Source organism: Rhinoraja longicauda, chromosome 37, assembly GCF_053455715.1.
Source record: "Rhinoraja longicauda isolate Sanriku21f chromosome 37, sRhiLon1.1, whole genome shotgun sequence".
NCBI classification, from domain to species: Eukaryota; Metazoa; Chordata; class Chondrichthyes; order Rajiformes; family Arhynchobatidae; genus Rhinoraja; species Rhinoraja longicauda.
The window spans coordinates 14,733,898-14,755,754 of NC_135989.1; the positions used below are offsets into that span (position 1 = coordinate 14,733,898).

A 21,857-nucleotide genomic window follows, 5' to 3' on the forward strand; every position below is an offset into this window, starting at 1 on the left:
GATGCTGGTTCAAATTGAAGGTAGGCACAAAATGCCGGAGTAACTCAGCGGGACAGGCAGCCTTTCTGGAGAGAAGGAATGGGTGACGTTTCGGGTCGAGACCCTTCTACAGACGACCCACAACTTCATCCATTCCTTCTCTCCAGAGATGCTGCCTGTCCCCGCTGAGTTACTCCAGCATTTTGTGTCCACCCGCTTCTCATTAACGTCCCTTTTTAATGTTGGTTTGAGTGTTTATTCCAGATTACGGTCCTTTGACGCCAAAACACACACAAGCCGCTGGGTGACGAGTCTCCTTTTAAATCTAGTGATGTAATTTCGGACGGGAAAGGCACAGCATGCATTGGAGTTTGTTTATTTCAGCGCTGGAGATTTACTGAAACTGCTGTTTATTTACGGGCAGCCTCTCTCCAACCTCCTCCCCCCCCCCCCCCCCCCCCCCTCCCTCCATCCTTTCTCACATCCACTGAGCCTCTGGAGATCCCCACCAATGTATCGCTGGCACAACCAGGACTCGGACAAAGTGCTGGGAGAGAGCCACAGTGACAGAGGCATGTCCCATGGGGAAAGGTCAGTTCAAGTAGAGATTCGGTAGAATTTAGACCTTAAACTTTAGAGATACAGCGCGGAAACAGGCCCTTCGGCCCACCAGGTCCGCACCAACCAGTAGATTGGTGTATACCCCATAGACTAGAACTTTCCGACACACTGGGGACAATTTGCAGTTTACAGGACCCAAATTAATCTTCAAAAAGGGCGGCACGGTGGCGCAGCGGTAGAGTTGCTGCCTTACAGCGAATGCAGCGCCGGAGACTCAGGTTCGATCCTGACTACGGGCGCCGTCTGTACGGAGTTTGTACGTTCTCCCCGTGACCTGCGTGGGTTTTCTCCGAGATCTTCGGTTTCCTCCCACACTCCAAAGATGTACAGGTATGTAGGTTAATTGGCTGGGAAAATGTAAAACAAATTGTCCCTAGGGTGTGTAGGATAGTGTTAATGTGCGGGGATCGCTGGGCGGCGCGGACCCAGTGGGCCGAAGGGCCTGTTTCCGCGCTGTATCTCTAAATCTAAATCTAAAACCTGGACGTCTTTCGTGTGTGGAAGGAAACCGGAGCACCCGGAGAAAACCCACGTGGTCACAGGGAGAACGTACAAACTCCGTACAGACAGCACCCGTAGTCAGGGTCGAACCCCGGTCTGGCGCTGTCAGGCAGCAACTCTACCGCTGCACCACCGGAGATTAGAAGGGACACTAGATATGACTAGGTAAAATTTATCGGAGACAAATTCAGAGCTGAATTATGTTCATAAGTTCAAGGAGCAGAATTAGGTCATGACTTGTTATTTGTGAAGTACTTTGTGGTATCAAGAAGGTCTCTTGAGAACTCTGTAAATTACCCTTTAAATATAAGTGATTTCGTTCATCAGGAGTATAAGAAAATAACTGCAGATGCTGGTACAAATCGAAGGTATTTATTCACAAAATGCTGGAGTAACTCAGCAGGTCAGGCAGCATCTCGGGAGAGAAGGAATGGGTGACGTTTCGGGTCGAGACCCTTCTTCAGACTGAGTTCATCAGGAGTACTCTGTTCATGTAATGTGCTGTTAACTCGACATGTACAGTAATGGGTGTGAATGGGTTGCTGCCCTATCACTCATTGTGCTGTACGGATTACAAAATGAATGCTTATAAATTTAATTGAACAACAAAATCCTATGCATTCTCAACACAAATCTCCCAGATGCAGCAATTGAAAGCTACGCTGTATTAGTAAGGAGATAACACCCTTGGCTCTGACCACACTGTGGGGAAACATCGAGACTTGTGTCGTGAATCTCAGTGATTGAAGGTTATCAATATAGCTCATAAAGTCATAAGGTCATAAGGAATAGTAGAATTAGGCCATTCGGCCCTTCAAGTCTACTCCGCCACTCAATCATGGCTGGTCTATCCCTCCCTCCTAACCCCATTTTCCTGCCTTCTCCCCATAACCCCTGACACTCGTACTAATCAAGAATCTATCTATCTCTGCCTTAAGGTCGTCCCTCAGGTCGGCCGACTTGGGGCTACTCACTATCCCGTGGTCTAGGCTTAAGCTCAGGGGTGACTGCGCTTTTGCGGTTGTAGCTCCTAGACTGTGGAACAGCATCCCTCTCCCCATCAGAACTGCCCCCTCCATCGACTCCTTTAAGTCCAGGCTCAAAACATATATCTACTCCCTAGCGTTTGAGGCTCATTGAGGAGGCGCTGTGAACTGTTTGCGTGCTACTGTATGTTTCATTTTTTTTCCTTAGTACCTAATCAGATGTACAGCACTTTGGTCAACGTGGGTTGTTTTTAAATGTGCAATACAAATAAAATTGACTTGACTTGACTTGACTTAAAAATATCCACTGACTTGGCCTCCACAGCCTTTTGTGGCAATGAATCCCACAGATTCACCACCCTCTGACTAAAGATAGGCACAAACATAGCGCAAAGGAGGACCCGACATGTGGGGACCGTCGTGAGGGGGTGGTAGGGGGAAACAATGGAGGAGCTGGCGCGGAATATTTTATACATTTGTCAGCGCCCTTTACGTAGCAGCTATTTGCCTACCTTGGGTGTGCAAGCAAAGAATTTCACTGTGACTTGTCACATGTGACTATAAAGTATTCAATTCAAATTCAATTCAAAATAGGCACAGATAGACAGAAGCATTTAGACGCATATGAAGAGAGAGAAACACACACACCCACATATCTAACACAACATGGCCCCACGTCTCATGCTACCACTTAATGTTCTTCTGCATTAAGGAGGAGGGAGGCTAATCAACTCTTAAAATCGTTTTAATATGATGAGCATTTGCTTTCATAAACCAGTTTGTAAAGAGATGCCTTCAGTGGTTTCTATGCTTTATTATTTAGGACTCTCTGACCCGCTTCTCCTGAACCTTTTGCCAACTAGCTGCCTCCTACACAGATCGTTGACACAAGACCTTGAATGTACCCCACCGCTTAAAGAGAAGCAGATGCTGAACGTTTAAAGCGGGGGATTGGCCAGGCTGGAGTGGAAGAATGATGTTTACGTGGGCGACTGTTTCACTGCTTGCAGCTTTCCTCTGAGTTCTGGGCTCAGAACACAAATGGAGGAGCTATGAAGAGGTGGGGGAAGAAACGCAAGCACAGAAACCAGGGAAAGAGGAGAGCAAAACAAGATGGGAGAACGAGAGAGGGATATTGGAGATAGTGAAGGGAAGGCTCACTAATACCTGAGATGAGGGAGTTATGATGAAGCAGGATGGGCTTAATCTGCTCTCTCAGATTAAGAATGGGAGGTGATCTGCTTGAAACATATAGACACAAAGACACAAAAAGCTGGAGTAACTCAGTGGGTCAGGCAGCATATCTGGAGAGAAGGAATGGGTGATGTTTTGGGTCGAGACCCTTCTTCAGACCTGAAACGTCACCCATTCCTTCTCTCCCGAGATGCTGCCTGTCCCGCTGAGTTACTCCAGCATTTAGAGTCTATATTCGGTTTCGACCACCATCAGCAGTTCCTTCCTGCACGTACCTGAAACATATGGTACTTGTGGGACTGTACCGAGTGGGTCTTTCACCTGATGCTGGGAGTCCAGAGTGAGGGACCAGCCTTGGTTTGAGAGGTTCGACGTAAGACTGAAGCGAGAAGGAACAACAGTGGTGCAGCGGGTGGAGCTGCTGCCTCACAGCATCAGAGACCCGGGTTCCATCCTGACCTCGGGTGCTGTTTGTGTGGAGTTTGCTCATTCTCCCTGTGACCGAGTGGGTTTCCTCCTGGTGCTCAGGTTTCCTCTCACATCCCAGAGAGGTGCGGGTTTGTAGGTTAATTGGCTCTCTGTAAAATTGCCCCCGGTGTGTTTAGAATGGATGAGAAAGAGGGATAACATCGAACTAGTGTGAATAGGTGATCAATGGTCAGCATGGATTCGATGGGCCGAAGGCCCTATTTCCGTGCTATATCTCTAAACTAAACAATTCAGTGTCCACTATTGATTCTGAAAATAATGCTCCTACTTCTTCATTAACAATAGATGGTGATCAGAAAGTTGACTGACCTCCTTTAATGGCCACGTTATCTTTATAGTTGGGATCCGGAAACACAGCATGATTCACTGCTTTGTAATCTGATCTCACGTTCCAGTCTTGTGCAACATAATCCCTACTTCTCAATGCTGCTGTCTGAGACACAGTCACCTAGAATCACCTCTATCTATCGCATCTTGTAACTCCAACTTGTATCGACTCAACTCCATCCTGGCCCATTCAGATAGCTTCACCTGAGGCACGCGATAAACTAGATAATGTTTTTTCTCGAGTTGAGAGACACAGCATAGACAATAGACAATAGACAATAGGTGCAGGAGGAGACCATTCGGCCCTTCGAGCCAGCACCGCCATTCAATGTGATCATGGCTGATCATTCTCAATCAGTATCCCGTTCCTGCCTTCTCCCCATACCCCCTGACTCCGCTATCCTTAAGAGTTCTATCTAGCTCTCTCTTGAATGTATTCAGAGAATTGGCCTCCACTGCCTTCTGAGGCAGAGAATTCCACAGATTCACAACTCTCTGACTGAAAAGGTTTTTCTTCATTTCAGTTCTAAATGGCCTACCCCTTATTCTTAAACTGTGGCCCCTTGTTCTGGACTCCTCCAACATTGGGAACATGTTTCCTGCCTCTAACGTGTCCAACCCCTTAATAATCTTATACTTTTCGATAAGATCTCCTCTCATCCTTCTAGATTCCAGTGTATACAAGCCTAGTTGCTCCTAGAAATGGGCCCTTTCGGCCCACCAAGTCCATGCTGACCATCAATCACCCATTCACACAATAGGTCTATGTTATCCCATTACTCTTATAAAATTAATTACCCCTGCACATCATGCTTTGGGAATATTTTCAAGTCCAGATGCAGACTCTGAGGCTCTGACCATCAGCCACGAACTGTTCAAAACACAAGCCTTTGTCTCAAGCAACAAAACAGTCAAAACTGAAGGGGCAATTTACAAAGTCCAATTAACCTACAAACCCACGCACTTTTGGGATGTGTGAGGAAATCGGCCCTTCGAGCCAGCACCGCCATTTAATATGATCATGGCTGATGATTCACAATCAGTGCCACGTTCGAACCATGCAGTCAGAGGGAGAACATGCAAACTCCACACACAGACAGCACCCGAGGTCGGGATCGAACAGGGCACTGATTGTGAATCATCAGCCATGATCACATTGAATGGCGGTGCTGGCTTGAAGGGCCGAATGGCCTACTCCTGCACCTATTGTCTATTGTCTATTGAACCTGGGTCTCTGGCGCTGGGAGGCAGCAGCTCTACCTGCTGCACCACTTGACTGTCCGACTGTCCCATGCTGTACGCCATCTTGTGTTGTGAAGAAGACTCAAATATATAAAATAGTTTCTTTAACTTTGCCAACATTGTATTAGTCAGTCACTGACATAATTTATCCTTGGTCCAGAGCAAAGGGGAATTAAGCGAAACTGTGATCTCATCTTGGACCCTTGTTGTGCCATTATTCCAGGTAGAACAGCCAAGAAAGTTTAATCACTGGAATGGATGATTGGAGTGCCCCCATACAAACACTAATGAGATCTACTTACCACTTCCCCACACCAACACATCACATCACATCACTGCCTGGGGATGAGCTTTGACACCCAATAATAAGACAAAATGTGTAGGAAGGAACTGCAGATGCTGATTTACACCGGAGATAGACACAAAATCCTGGAGTAACTCAGCGGGACAGGCAGCATCTCCGGAGAGAAAGAATGGGTGACATTTCGTGTCGAGAGTCTGAAGAAGGGTCTCGACCCAAAGTGCCAATCCTTCTCTCCAGGGATGCTGCCTGTCCCGCTGAGTTACTCCAGCACTTTGTGTCCATTTCCAAAAACCAGAGGCCACCTGGGAGAATTAAAGGAACAGAGCTGGGTTTGTGTGGAGCTGGACAATTAACCAAGAGCAGTGTTTCACACGTAGGATGCCCACAGCTGAGAGAGACACATACTGTGAGGAGCGTTAGATGAAATGTAAAACACATGCAGCATTATTCATTAGCCAACAATAAACCAAAAGCAAGCTGTATCACCATGGAGATTCACGACTGCAAATATTATACTGTTCCCTTGACACATTTAATGCATTTTATTAAACATCCAGAAATTTCTAATGTAAACTTTAAGTTACAAAATAATACATTTTTTCGTCTCACTATCTCATATTTATTGGACACTCAGTAAAAGATTTCTGGAAGAAGACACGCAGTACTGTTCAGTTACTCCAGCACTCTGTGTCTTCTTTTATAAACCAGGACCTGCAGTTCGTTGTTTCTAAAATATTTCCGGGAGTTCTTTTTAAACTCCATTATACCGGTTAATTCTTAATTAGTACGGGTGTCAGGGGTTATGGGGAGAAGGCAGGAGAATGGGGTTGAGAGGGAAAGATAGATCAGCCATGATTGAATAGCAGAGTAGACTTGGTGGGCCGAATGGCCTAATTCTGCTCCTAGAACTTATGAATTTGTCTCACTGATAAATCTTACGAAGTCATATCTGATGTCCCTTCTAATCCCGAGGTCGGGATCGAACCTGCCTCTCTGGCGCTGTGAGGCAGCAACTCTAGTTGCTACTCCACTGGTGGGCAAATAAATCAGCAAATAAATAAATAAATGGCGCCAAAAACTGTCGATTCTGTATACTGTCTCAGTGTACTACTGATATTCACTTGTACTGTATCTGAGATGTTTATCTAAGATGTATCTAAGAGCTTATGTGCAGTGATACATACTGAACTGCAAAGAAAAATGAATTTCACTGTACCTCGGTACATGTGACAAATGCAGCACCAGAGTACCATTGTATCGTTGCTTGGTAGCTTCCAGCCAATCTCTGATATAAGATCACGATCACAAAATATCACAATGTATCACAAATTTTACTCAGTTTAAATTATGAATTAATAGGTATATACTTGTGCAGTAATTATATTTATATTTCTAAACTAGAATATAATATTATATTGAAAATATTATTCAGTGCCGGTCCTTGTATAGTTTCCATTCTAAGAGCTTATACAATCTTTATTGTTTAAAACTCACCAGAGAGTGGGGTGCCAGATTGAAGATTCAAGATTGAATGAAAATCTGAAATAAAAACAGAAAATGCTTTAAGAACCCATCAGGTCAGTCAGCATCTGTGGAAAGAGATGCTGTATTATTCATCCCAACCCACTCTCTTTTTAACTGAAAACTAACTATTTTTCTCTCTTTCCCATTTCCAATGAAGTGTTTTCAACCATGAAATGTTAACTCTGTTCCTCTTTTCACCAATGCTGATCATTGTAGTGGAAGAAGAATCACCATAACTGGGGGAAGCTCAGAGGCATGACTGGTAGAGCTGCTGCCTCACAGCGCCAGGCACCTGGGTTTGATCCTGACTTTGGGGGCTGTCTGTGTGGAATTTGCACATTCTCCCTGTGGCCACTTAGATTTCCTCCAGGTGTTCTGGTTTACTCCCACATCCCAAAGACGTGCGGGTTTGTGGGTTTGCCTCTTGTGTGCGGATGCAAAAGTGGGACAACATAGAACTGGTGTGTAGGAAAAAAAACTGCAGATGCTGATTTAAATCGAAGGTAGACACAAAATGCTGGAGTAACTCAACGGGCCAGGCAGCATCTCGGGAGGGAAGGAATGGGTGACGTTTCAGGTCGAGACTATAGAACTGGTGTGAATGGGTGACCTGATGGATGGACTCAAGGGGCTGAAGGGCCTGTTTCTGTGCTGTGAGACTCTATGAGTATGATAAATCACTGCATTGTCCTTCTATGCTGCAGCTCAAAAGATTTGGCCTATGGCTATTTAAGAAGTGAGGATGAAAGATGATTGATCATAGGTGTAAAATGTACAGTTCCTGGCATTGGGCATAATGCACGTTCTTCCTGTGACCCAGTGGGTTTCCTCCGGGCGCTCCGGTTTTCTCCCACATCTCTAAGACGTACAGGTTTGTAGGTTAATTGGCCTCAGTTAATTGCTGCTAGTGTGTAGAAAGTGGATGGGAAAAGTGGGATAACATAGAACTACTGTGAATGGGTGATCGATGGTCAGTGTGGACTCGATGGGCTGAAGGGCTTGTTTCCATGCTGTATCTCTAATCTAAACTAAACTAAACTAAACTAAACTAATCTAAACTAAGGAATATGACGTTAAACAAAGTTGATGCTCTGATTCTGAAGTGATTGTTCAGATGTCCGCAGGGACATCGATGTTCACGGATCATTAATGTGTTGTGGACTGGAACACAAAGCAATCAAAACAACTGGCTGAATGCTGGCTTTTATAACCAGGGACTGGAGAAGAAGGGGCTAGAACTTATTCGACAATGCAATTTTAGATGCACAGAGTCTCCTGCCCAGAGTTGGTGAATCGAGGACTAGAGGACATGGGGAAAAGATTTAATAGGAATCTGAGGGATACCTTTTTCACACAAAGGGTGGTGGGTGTATGGAACAGGCTGCCAGAGGAGGTAGTTGAGGTTGGGACTATCCCAACTTTTAAGAAACAGTTAGACAGTTACATGGCTAGGACAGGTTAGGAGGGATATGGGCCAAATGCAGGCAGGGGGGAATAGTGTAGCTGGGACATGTTGGGCAGTGTGGGCAAGTTGGGCTGAAGGGCCTGTTTCCACACAGTATCACTCTATGACTCTATAACAACGATATAAACCTTGCTTGGACCACACCTGGGACTGACACCACACTTTGGATACATTGGCACAATGTTGATGGTCTCCAAGGGTTAAATTGTAAGAAGATTTTAGATTACATTTGTTTATATCTTCATGAATTTATAAAAAATGGGAATTTGATTAAAAATTGCAGATATTAAGAGAAATTTATAGGGTAGGTTTCTGATCTTTACAGATATCTAAAAATCGAAGCCCAGCTTTTCAGATGTGAACTTAGTAAACTTCGAGGTAGATGTTTGGCATTTCCTTCGACAAAGATCACTTCATACTGAATGTGTAAGAAAACAACTACAGATGCTGGTACAAAACGAAGGTATTTATTCACAAAATGCTGGAGTAACTCAGCAGGTCAGGCAGCATCTCAGGAGAGAAGGAATGGGCGATGTTTCGGGTCGAGACCCTTCTTCAGACTAATGAATCATTAGTTCATTTTATTTAAATATAAAAACAATAGATTTTAAATAACCAAAATGTCAATGGGCTGAAAAAGACCATTCCGCCCATTGGGTCTATGCTAGCTCCAAGTGAACAATCCCATCAGTCCCATCCCTCCTCTTATTTTACTCTACCCTGTGCTACCCATTACCAGCTCTATTAAAGATAGCTGAGGGTCTCCAATGAGGTAGATAGTGGCTCAGAAAAGCTCTCTAGTTGTTGATAGGATGGTTCAGTTGCCTGATAACAGCTGTGAAGAAACTGTCCCTGATTCTGGAGGTATAGATGGGACATCTTGGTCGGCATGGACAAGTTGGGCTGAAGGGCCTATTTCTGTGCTGTATGACTCTGTGACTCTATGACGCTCTTGGGTAGCGAGCAATCCCGGAGAGTGAAAGGGTTAAATCATTTCCTTGCACGCAACAACATGAACTTTAGCATCCACTCAGAACTGACAGCTATTTGGAAAACAGAATTGCCAAGATGAAGCAATTATTTATGAGTGGGCGCACAAATTGTTTTCGTTTAAGGCCTCATGAGATCAGCCTCCTGAGGGTGTTCAGATTAAAATACAGCCAGTCATGGTGGATGCAGGCCAACAAATGGACGTCATGTGTTTCATACTGAATTCTTCCAGTTCATGAGGGACACTTCAGCCATGGGTGAGGAGTCTCTACCTCCGATTTGCTTCTTCAGAGACCTGACCTCCCACCATTGCCCCCACCCTCAGCATAATCCATTGACAATCTGTTGTGAAGTAGGTGGAACTTGAAAAGTAAGATTGTGCTCAGCTTTTAACGTCTGTCACACCTTTTAGAATTAAAGGACTTTCTTTTAGGAAGGAGATGAGGAGAAATTTCTTTCGTCAGAGGGTGGTAAATCTGTGGAATTCTTTACCACAGAAGGCTGTGGAGGCCAAGTCAGTGGATTTTTTAAGGCAGAGATAAATTCTTGATTAGTACGGGTGTCCGAGGTTATGGGGAGAAGGCAGGAGAATGGGGTTAGGAGGGAGAGATAGATCAGCCATGATTGAATGGCGGAGTAGACTTGATGGGCCGAATGTCCTAATTCCACTCTTATTCCTCATGACCTTAAGACTTGATCATCTCAGTCCGCCTGGACCTACCTGATCTCCCGGTTGCCAAACACTTTAATTCCCCGTCCCATTCCCACACTGACCTTTCTGTCCTAGACCTCCTCCATTGTCAGAGTGAGGCTAAACTCAAATTGGAGAAACAGCATCTCATATTTAGCTTGGGAAGCTTGCATCCCAGTGGTTATAATCTTGATTTCTCTAACTTCAAGTAACCCCTGCATTCTCTCTCCCTCCATCCCTCCCCCACCCAAATCACACCAGCTTTCTGTTCTCACCTAGCAAACAGCTAACAATGCCCAGGCTGTGGAGGAAAGAATTGCAGATGCTGGTTTAAATCGAAGTAAGTAACTCAGCGGGTCAGGCAGCATCTCTGGAGAAAAGGAACGGGTGACCTTTCGGGTCGAGTCTGAAGAAGGGTCTCGACCCGAAACGTCACCCATTCCTTCTCTCCAGAGATGCTGCCTGGCCCACCAGCATTTTGTGTCTGTCTTACCCTCTGTGATAACGTGTAAAGAATGGCAACTACAGCTGGGTTTTCCAAGGACAATCAAAACTTTCATTGAGAGATATCACCTTAAGGAGAGTGAATAAAATAGTTCAATTGACACAACATTGAGACAGCCGGGCGGCACGGTGGCGCAGCGGTAGAGTTGCTGCCTTACAGCGAATGCAGCGCCGGAGACCCGGGTTCCATCCCGACTGCGGGTGCTGTCTGTACGGAGTTTGTACGTTCTCCCCGTGACCTGGTGGGTTTTCTCTGAGATCTTCGGTTTCATTCCACGCTCCAAAGGCGTACAGGTTTGTAGGTTAATTGGCTTGGTATAAATGTAAATTGTCCCTAATGTGTGTAGGATAGCGTTAGTGTGCGGGGATCGCTGGTCGGTGTGGACTCGGTGGGCCGAAGGGCCTGTTTCTGTGCTGTATCTCTAAACTGGACTAAACTAAATCCATGAGATGAGGTTCCACTGTAATGGACATGGACTTCCGTATGAAATGTATAGAAATTATTTACCAGGTATTCACGATTGAAGCATTCGATACAAAGTTGATGAATGTTTAACAAACAAGAAAAAAGGAAAAGGGGAGTAATATAATTTTAATTTTGATCGGCTGAATCTGTCCCACCTGTTCACCTTCCCCTCTTGTCCGAGTTGGCCTATGCTGCAATGCCTCGATTTTAAAATGCTCGCTTTCAAATCTCTCCACTGCTTTGCTCCTCTCTTGTGCTTGTAATCTTTGTGAACACTTCAACATCTGACCCCTCTGTGCTCCTCTCATTCTGGCCTCTTGCTCATCGCCGAACATCACCCTCCCATAGGGTTGCCAACATCCTCACTCCCAAATACGGGACAAAGGGTGACGTCACCGCCCCGCGCCCCACCTGATCTCGCCCAGCCAGCGGACACGTGCTCCCGCTCCACCAATGGCGGCCGCCATTGGTGGAGTGGGAGCACGTGGCCGCTAGCTGGGCGAGGTCACGTTGGGCGCGGGGTGGTGACGTCACCAAGCCAAGGGCGGTCCCGTACGGGACAAATTAATTGAGCCCAAAATACGGGATGTCCCGGCTAATACGGGACAGTTGGCAACCCTACCCTCCCACTGTCAGCAATGTGCGGCACGGTGGCGCAGCGGTAGAGTTGCTGCCTTACAGCGAATGCAGCGCCGGAGACTCAGGTTCGATCCTGACTACGGGCGCCGTCTGTACGGAGTTTGTACGTTCTCCCCGTGACCTGCGTGGGTTTTCTCTGAGATCGTCGGTTTCCTCCCACACTCCAAACACGTACAGGTTTGTAGGTTAATTGACTGGGTAAATGTAAAAATTGTCCCTATATAACCATATAACCATATAACAATTACAGCATGGAAACAGGCCCGTTCGGCCCTACCAGTCCACGCCGACCACTCTCCCTGACCTAGTCTCATCTACCTGCACTCAGACCATAACCCTCTAATCCCCTCTTATCCATATACCTATCCAATTTACTCTTAAATAATAAAATCGAGCCTGCCTCCACCACTTCCACCGGAAGCCCATTCCATACAGCCACCACCCTCTGAGTAAAGAAGTTACCCCTCATGTTACCCCTAAACTTTTGTCCCTCAATTCTGAAGCTATGTCCCCTTGTTGGAATCTTCCCCACTCTCAAAGGGAAAAGCCTACCCACGTCAACTCTGTCCGTCCCTCTCAAAATTTTAAAAACCTCTATCAGGTCCCCCCTCAACCTTCTACGCTCCAAAGAATAAAGACCCAACCTGTTCAACCTCTCTCTGTAGCTGTCCCTAGTGTGTGTAGGATAGTGTTAGTGTGCGGGGATCGCTGGGCGGCGCGGACTCGGTGGGCCGAAGGGCCTGTTTCCGCGCTGTATCTCTAAATCTAAAAATAAAATCTAAAAATGCATCCAGTTGCCAAGGCCCTCAGCTCTTGAATTCGCCCCCTTAATCTTCCCTCCTCCTTACCTCTCTCTCTCTCCCCCCCCTCTCCCCCCCTCTCTCCCCCTCTCTCTCTCTCTCTCTCTCTCTCTCTCTCTCTCTCTCTCTCTCTCTCTCTCTCTCGCTCTCTCTCTCTCTCTTTCTCTCTTTCGCTCTCCTCTCTTTTTCTCTCTCTTTCTCTCTTTCTCTCTCTTTCTCTCTCTCTCTCTCTCTCTCTCTTTTTTTCTCTCTCCCTTTTTGGAACTCCAACCTCTTTGACCAAACCCTTGGGTATCTGCCCAGCAATTTCATTTTGTGACTCAATGTTGAGGTATTTTGTTTAATAATGACTCTCTAAAGCATCATTAAATCTGAATTTTAAACAATAAATAAATCCTTCTGAGTGAAAAAGGTTAGTAGCTTGAAGACTAAAATCTTACACTACTTCACCAGCTAAACCCTTCAAACAACACAATGCTGGAGTAACTCAGTGGGGCAGGCAGTACCCAATATCCATTAACGACCTCCACAGCCGTCTGTGGCAATGAACTCCACAGATTCACCACCCTCTGACTAAAGAAATTTCTCCTCATGTCCTTTCTAAAGGAACGTCCTTATATCCTGAGGCTATGGCCGCTGGACCTCGACCCTCCCACATTTCACTTAGATCTTTTGAACATATTAGGACCAAGAGTGTACGGTGATTTGGTAAATCGCAAATTGATCACTGGGAACAGGGAGGTGAATAAGTGAATCGGCTTGTACTCGCTGGAATTTAGAAGATTGAGGGGGGATCTTATAGAAACTTACAAAATTCTTAAGGGGTTGGACAGGCGAGATGCAGGAAGAAGGGGCGGCACGGTGGCGCAGCGGTAGAGTTGCTGCTTTACAGCGAATGCAGCGCCGGAGACTCAGGTTCGATCCTGACTACGGGTGCTGCACTGTAAGGAGTTTGTACGTTCTCCCCGTGACCTGCGTGGGTTTTCTCCGAGATCTTCGGTTTCCTCCCACACTCCAAAAACGTACAGGTATGTAGGTTAAATGGCTGGGTAAATGTAAAAATTGTCCCTAGTGGGTGTAGGATAGTGTTAATGTACGGGGATCGCTGGACGGCACGGACTTGGAGGGCCGAAAAGGCCTGTTTCCGGCTGTATATATATGATATGATATGATAAGATTGTTCCTGATGTTGGGGAAGTCCAGAACAAGGGGTCACAGTTTAAGGATAAGGGGGAATTTTAGGACCGAGATGAGAAAGTTTTTTTTTCACACAGAGAGTGGTGAATCTGTGGAATTCTCTGCCACAGAAGGTAGTTGAGGCCAGTTCATTGGCTATATTTAAGAGGGAGTTAGATGTGGCCCTTGTGGCTAAAGGGATCAGGGAGTATGGAGAAAAGGCAGGTACGGGATACTGAGTTGGATGATCAGCCATGATCATATTGAATGGTGCAGGCTCGAAGGGCTGAAGGGCTGAATGGCCTACTCCTGCACCTATTTTCTATGTTTCTATGTTTCTATGAAGCTTGATAGTGCTGTTGATGACAGGATCTATTACTTGTTAATGTTCGAGAGTAAAATGATGGGGCAGTAGCTTGTCAGATTTAGTTTAGTGCAGAGGTACAGCATGGAAACAGGCCCTTCAACCCACTGAGTCCACCTCGACTATTGATCACCCGTTCACGCTATCTGTGCGTTTTCCCACTTTCTCATCCACTCCCCACACACCAGGGACAATTTACTGAGGTCAATTGAACTACCAACCCGTATGTCTTTGGGATGTGGGAGGAAACCGGAGCACCCGGAGGAAACCCATGCGGTGACAGGGAGAACAAGCAGACTCCACACAGTCAGCACCCATGGTCCGGATGGAACCCGAGTATCTGGCACCGTGAGGCAGCATTTCTACCCGCTCCTCCATTGTGCTGCCCTTCTCACTTCAGATCTTTTAAACATATTAGGACCAAGAGTGCATTGAGATCTGGTGAGTCTCACACTGAACACTGGTAACAGGAAGGTGAATAAATGTTGCTTGATAGCGCTGTTGATGACAGCTTCTATCACTTCATTAAGTTTGAGGGAGAAGATTGATGGGGCAGTAATTTGTCAATTTAATTGTCTGTGCCTTTTGTTGGCAGGATGCAATGGAATTATATTGTTAGTAAAGTCGAAGACAGACACAAAATGCTGGGGTAACTCAGCGGGACAGGCAGCATCTCTGGAGAGAAGGAATGGGTGACGTTTCGGGTCAAGACCCTTCTTCAGACTGAATGGTGGTTGTCAGAAGATGGTTCAGACTGAAGAAGGGTCTCGACCCAAAATGTCACCCATTCCTTCTCTCCAGAGATGCTGCCTGTCCTGCTGAGTTACTCCAACATTTTGTGAAATAAATACCTTCTCTCCAGAGATGCTTTAAACAGAGGGGGAAAGTATAAAGGAGATGTGGGGGGCAAGTTCTTTACACAGAGGGTGGTGATTACCTGGAACTCGCTGCCAGGGGTAGTGGTTGAAGCAGATACATTAGTGACATTTAAAAGACTTTTAGATAGGCACACAGTATGTATATTTAGGGAATGAGGGATATGGGTTATATGCAGGTAGATAAGTGATGGCCTTGACATCACGTAGTGTAAGAAAATAACTCGACCCGAAACGTCACCCATTCCTTCTCTCCTGAGATGCTGCCTGACCTGCTGGGTTACTCCAGCATTCTGTGAATAAATGTCTTGACATCATGTTCAGCACAGACATTGTGGGCCGAAGATCCTGTTCTTGTGCTCTAATTTTCTATGTTCTGATTTATGTCATGTCTTGAATTTAAATTCATTTGTTGTTGCCACAGGGTCTGCATTTCTTTGGGTCAGGCCTCTTGTTACCACAAAAAAACAGGACTGGAGATACATTCCTCAGTAGGTCAACTTAGCATCCGTGAAGAGAGGATTAGAGGCAAGTTGGCAGATCGTTGATCTTTCATGGATCCCACTTGTTTACCAGTCTAGTAACATCACTACCACGTCACTGTTTCCAATGTGTAGGAAAGAACTGCAGATGCTGGTTTAAATCGAAAATAGACACAAAATGGTGGAGTAACTCAGCGGGACAGACAGCATCTCTGGAGAGAAGGAATGGGTGATGTTTCGGGTCGAGACCCTTCTTCAGACTGTTGTCAGAGAAGTCAATGTTCATACTGCAGGGGTGTAAGCTGCCCAAGCGAAATATGAGGTGCTGTTCCTCCAATTTGCGTTGGGCCTCACTCTGACAATGGAGGAGGCCCAGGACAGAAAGGTCAGTGTGGGAGTGGGAGGGGGAGTTAAAGTGTTTAGCAACCGGCAGGTCAGGTAGGTTTAGGCCGACTGAGCGGAGGTGTTCAGCGAAACGATCACCGAGCCTGTGCTTGGTCTCGCCGATATACAGGAGTCCACACCTGGAAGAGCGGATGCAGAAGATGAGGTTGGAGGAGGTGCAAGTGAACCTCTGCCTCACCTGAAAAGACTGTCATGAACATTGACTTCTCTAACTCCAGGTAGCCCTTACTTTCCCTCTCTCTCCATCCCCTCCCCCTTCACAGTTCTCCGACCAGTTTTACTGTCTCCGACTACATTTTATCTCTGTACCGCCCACTCCCCTGACATCAGTCTGAGGAAGGGTCTCGACCTGGAACACCACCCACTCCCTCTCTCCAGAGATGCTGCCTCTCCCACTGAGTTATTCCAGCATTTTGGATCTATTCACTGTTTCCAATGATTGATTGTCTCTTGTGAGCACAGGAGAGCCAAGACAGCCTGTCATTGTGTAAGGCTAAGTAAGAAGTATTGAAAGTTAATCAATGATTCAAGTGAAGTGTTATGTCCAATTCTGGTCCCACACATATATATATATAGAATGAACTAGACCAAGTGGACCTGTTGGGCCCAAACCTCTCCTGCATTGGTTTAGCACCCTCTCTTCCCCCACTCCCCCTCCCTTCTCCCCCCCCACTCCCCCCTCCCCTCTCCCCTTCTCCCCTTCCCCTCTCCCCCCCACTCCCCCTCCCCTCTCCCCCCTCCCCTCTCCCCTCTCCCCCCACACTCCCCTCTCCCCCTCCCCCCTCCACCTTCCCCTACCCCCTTCCCCTCCCCCAACTCCATCCCCCTCAACCCCCCTTATCCTCCCTCCTCCCCCTCCCTCCCTCCCCCACCTCCTCCCTCCCTCCTCCCTCCCTAGGAGATAGATTTAAACTTTAAAATGTGAATAACTTAAAAAATATAACACCGATTTCAATGAAACTTCTTCCATTAGCACCAAAAGGGACGACGGTGAGTAAGGTGGGCCTAAAATTGTCGTGCTATCGTGTACCGTGTTGGCTGTAGTTCAGGAACAAACAAACAAACAAACAAGAGTTTTAGTGTTATGGATGTGAAAGGGGTAGAGGGGCCATGGAAAGATTCATGATAATGATTCCTGGCTGAGGGAACTGCATGTACTGGCAGTTTGAGGAGGCTGGGGTAGACACCAACGATACTAGAGGAACAAGATGGACCACTCCGTTGAAATCGCGTATACTGAAGTGTAGTACGCAAAGGAGCCATTTTTGTAGGCAAAACCCGCCGTTTGCTATGTCCCTCGTCGTGTAATCAGTGTTCTGGGCAAACAGTATGTGTGATGATACCATTAAAATGCAGAATATATCTCATCTATTAATTCACAGATTTTTGTTATTTTTCTTTTTAAATGTTTCTGCAAGTTTCTGCCGACTAAAATGGCGCCGTGACGTACTACGGTTTTTAGGGTCGAGTGGTCTATCTTGCTCCTCTAGTATCTTTGGTAGACACAAGATGCTGGAGTAACTCAATGGGACAGCATTGAAACCAGCATCTGCAGTTCTTTCCTACACATTTGAGGAGGCTGGGACTAGTTTCTTTGGAGAGGAAGAAGGGGAGTGGAGATTTGGTAGAAGTATGTAAAATATTGAGAGGTCTGGAGAGAGTGGATGGTGGGAGAATGGGAGGCTGGTCAAATAAAAAGGGGAAGAGAATTCAGAGTGACACGAGGGAAAAAGTATTTTATACAGCATGTGGTCGGAATCTGGAACACACGCCACCTGGAGATGTGGTGGAGAATGTGGCCTTCAAGAGGAACGGGATAAATATAGTGGGTGTAATGTAGAGGGCTACCACAGAGTCGATGGGCCAAATGACCTCCTTCTGTGCCATAACCATATCATGATTCTAAAACCACTAATGCCTTACCCAAATATAGTCATGCTTGGTTGAATTTGTAAATACTTTGGCTGACTTGGAGAATCCTGTAGGATTTTATATTATAAAATGCAAGCAGTAAAAGCTCAGTTTTAGCCTTTTAAAAGCATTATGTGGATTTCTGACTCTAACTCGGATCCAAATGCAATCCAGAAAAATGACATGCTTTTTACAATGCCAGATAGAAGGCAGTATATAACTGATATTTTGTTTCAAGATATAACCTTCAAACATGCCTTTCGGCCCACTGAGTCCACGCTGACCATTGCTCACTTGCGTACTAGTTCCATGTAATTCCAATTCTGCATCCTACACATTAGAGGGCAATTTCCAGAAGCTATGAATCTGCATGTCTTTGGAATGTGGGAGGAAACCGGAGCACCCAGAGAAAACCTACACGGTCACAAGAAGAACGTACAAACTCCGTACAGACAGCATCCGTTATAAGGATCAAACTTGGGTCTCTGGCGCTGTGATGCAGCAGGTCTATCTATGTGCCACTGTGCCGCCCATGTGTTGTACACCCTGCTAAATTATGGATCGACGTGACAACATCACATGTTGGAAAACAGACAGCTAGCAGTTCAAATGTTGAAATAAGGAACTGCAGATGCCGGTTTACAATGTGCTGGAGTAACTCAGCAGGTCAGGCAGCATCCCTGCAGAACATGGATAGGTGATGTTTCAGGTTGGGACCTGTCCTCAGACATTGCAAAATTGCAAAGTGAAGGCAGTACAGGGCCCCAGAAAAGATTCATGAGGACGGTTTCTGGCTGAGTGAACTGCAAGTAACATTGACAGATTGGAGAGGCAGACAATAGACAATAGACAATAGACAATAGGTGCAGGAGTAGGCCATTCAGCCCTTCGAGCCAGCACCGCCATTCAATGCGATCATGGCTGATCACTCTCAATCAGTACCCCGTTCCTGCCTTCTCCCCATACCCCCTCACTCCGCTATCCTTAAGAGCTCTATCCAGCTCTCTCTTGAAAGCATCCAACAAACTGGCCTCCACTGCCTTCTGAGGCAGAGAATTCCACACCTTCACCACTCTCTGACTGAAAAAGTTCTTCCTCATCTCCGTTCTAAATGGCCTACCCCTTATTCTTAAACTGTGGCCCCTTGTTCTGGACTCCCCCAACATTGGGAACATGTTTCCTGCCTCTAATGTGTCCAATCCCCTAATTATCTTATATGTTTCAATAAGATCCCCCCTCATCCTTCTAAATTCCAGTGTAACGGCAGGACTCGTTTCTTCAGAGAAGAAAGGGCGGAGTGGAGATTTGGTGGAACTACGTGAAATGTTGAGAGATCTCGATAATGGGAGACGAACTAAATTAAGGGGAAGATAATTAAGAGTGACATGAGGAAAAAAGTCTTTTATACAGCATGTGGTCAGACACACCACCTGCAGTTTGTGTCTTCTTATTTAACCAGCAGTTCAAGATGCATAAAGGTATGGATTATTTTCTACCCATAGTACACAATAACAATGTGTAGGAAGGAAATGCAGATGCTGGTTTGAACCGAAGTTAGACACAAAATGCTGGAGTAACTCAGCGGGACAGGCAGCATCTCTGGAGAGAGGGAATGGGTGACATTTTGGATCGAGACCCTTCTTCGGTCTCATCCAGAGAGGCCACCTGTCCCGCTGAGTTACTCCAGCATTGTGTGTCTATCTTCGGTATAAAATAATAAGTTCATGACAACCACTTGTATGTCATGGACCTTCATAATGAAAGGGATGAAGAAACAGTTTTCCCATGTGACGTCTGTTGATATTCTCTTCACCATTTGCAGTAATTGCAAACAGACAAACGAGGACTCGATGCCTGGACTCCACTGTGCCTTTTATAAGAGTATGGTTGATCTGATTGTAACCTCAACTCTGCATTCCAGTCAGCCTGCAGTCACCTCTCACCAACTTGCTCATAAAACGTCTATTTACCTCTGCCATAAACATATCCAAACAAACCCTGCACCCTCTGTCCCCTGAGAAAGAGAGTTCTAAACACAAACCGCTGGGAAAATAACCATTTCTGATTCATCCCTGTTTTGTTAAAAAATCATTTTAAAATGGCAACTTTTCATCTTAAAACAGTGATGCTGGTTCTCGATTCTCTCCATTTCCTCAGGATTTTATTTTTCAAGCAAATATCCTCTCACTTTTCTAAAAGACGGTGGATACAAGCCTGGCTTGTCCGTTCTTACATCAATAAAACAACCTATCCACAATGCACAGGCCTTTCTGTGCCAAACATGATGCAAAATCCAAAAGTCTTTTAAATGCCACAAACGTATCTGGTTCAACAAACCCCCCCCCCCGGCAGCAAGCTCCTGGCACTTACAACCCTCTGTGTAAAATACTGCAGCCATTAAGTCGGGTTCACTCTGAATTTGTTCCATCACAGTCACTTCTTTCTATTGTATATTTGCGCACAGATCCAAGGGATTGCTGACTCACCAAGATCACTGACCAGTTGAGGTAAGTTCAAGGCAACATGATGTCGGCTGTTTCAATTGGTGTGGGAATCCATGTAGTTGCACAGATACAACAGATGCAACATGGAAACAGGTCCTTTGGCCCACCAAGTCTATGCCAACCATCACACGAGTTCATATGTTATCCTACTTTCTTATATCCACTCCCTGCGCACTAGGGGTAGTTTAGAGAAGGCCAACTGACCTACAAACCCGCACGTCTTTGGGATGTGGGAGGAAACCGGAGCACCCAGAGGAAACCCACGTGGTCATAGGGAGAACGTGCAAACACCACACAGATACCACCCACGGTCAGGATCGAATCCGGGTGTCTGGCGCTGTGAGGTTTACCAGCTCTACCATGGGCTGTGCTATGGACAGCGGACATAGTGAGGAAACCACGATGTGAAGTAGTAACTGATTGAGAATGTTTAGTTTAGTTTAGAGATACAGCGCAGAAACAGGCCCTTCGACCCACCGAGTCCGCGCCGACCAGCCATCCCCGTACATTAACACTGTCCTACACACACTAGGGACAATTTTACATTTTATACCAAGTCAAATAACTTGCAAACCTGTACGTCTTTGGAGTGTGGGAGGAAACCAAAGATCTCGGAGAAAACCCACGCAGGTCACGGGAAGAACGTACAAACTCTGCACAGACAGCGCCCGTAGTCAGGATGGAACCCGGGTCCCTGATGCCGTAAGGCAGCAATTCTACCGCTGCGCCACTGTGCCAGGATTGTATCTTGACAGAACTATCCCTGCAATGAAATCTTAGACGCCGATGTCCCATGATAAGATAGAATAAAAATGACAATGAACTACAAAGGTACGGGATCTACAGATGAGAGACAACTCAGTGCCTTGTGGAATGTGGAAAATGCCTGACAGCTCACAACATGGGTCAGGCCTCTGTTCAAAACACTGCATCGTGGATCCTGGAGATGAGGAAGAACTTTTTCAGTCAGAGAGTGGTGAAGGTGTGGAATTCTCTGCCTCAGAAGGCAGTGGAGGCCAGTTCGTTGGATGCTTTCAAGAGAGAGCTGGATAGAGCTCTTAAGGATAGCGGAGTGAGGGGGTATGGGGAGAAGGCAGGAACGGGGTACTGATTGAGAGTGATCAGCCATGATCGCATTGAATGGCGGTGCTGGCTCGAAGGGCTGAATGGCCTACTCCTGCACCTATTGTCTATTGTCTATTGTCTATTGTCCTTTCTTTGTTCCTTACTGGGGGACCTTCGTGGAGTTACAATTTGTGGACAGATGTATCATGTAGAGGCTATTGATTATGTCGATTGATTGAAAGACACACCTTGGAATCTGGTCCTTCGGCCCACCGAGTCCAGGCTTACCATCGATCGCCCTAAAGAAAGGCACAAAATGCTGGAGTAACTTAGTGGGACAGGCAGCATCTCAC

At 46.1% G+C, this 21,857-nt stretch overlaps 1 protein-coding gene across 2 annotated transcripts in view; it reads left to right on the top strand.

Moving 5' to 3' along the window:
• Nucleotides 1-550: 550 nt before the first annotated feature.
• LOC144610708 (sphingosine 1-phosphate receptor 2-like) overlaps nucleotides 551-21,857 on the top strand; it is an 85,228-nt gene continuing 63,921 nt past the window's right edge. Inside the window, exons 1-2 of one of the 2 annotated variants that reach the window (XM_078429613.1) lie at nucleotides 551-570; nucleotides 20,400-20,442. The gene's annotated coding sequence lies outside the window, so the exon portion shown is untranslated. Of the gene's footprint in view, nucleotides 571-7,143; nucleotides 7,221-20,399; nucleotides 20,443-21,857 lie in introns of those variants that run through there. The other variant, XM_078429612.1, reaches the window with a different exon arrangement.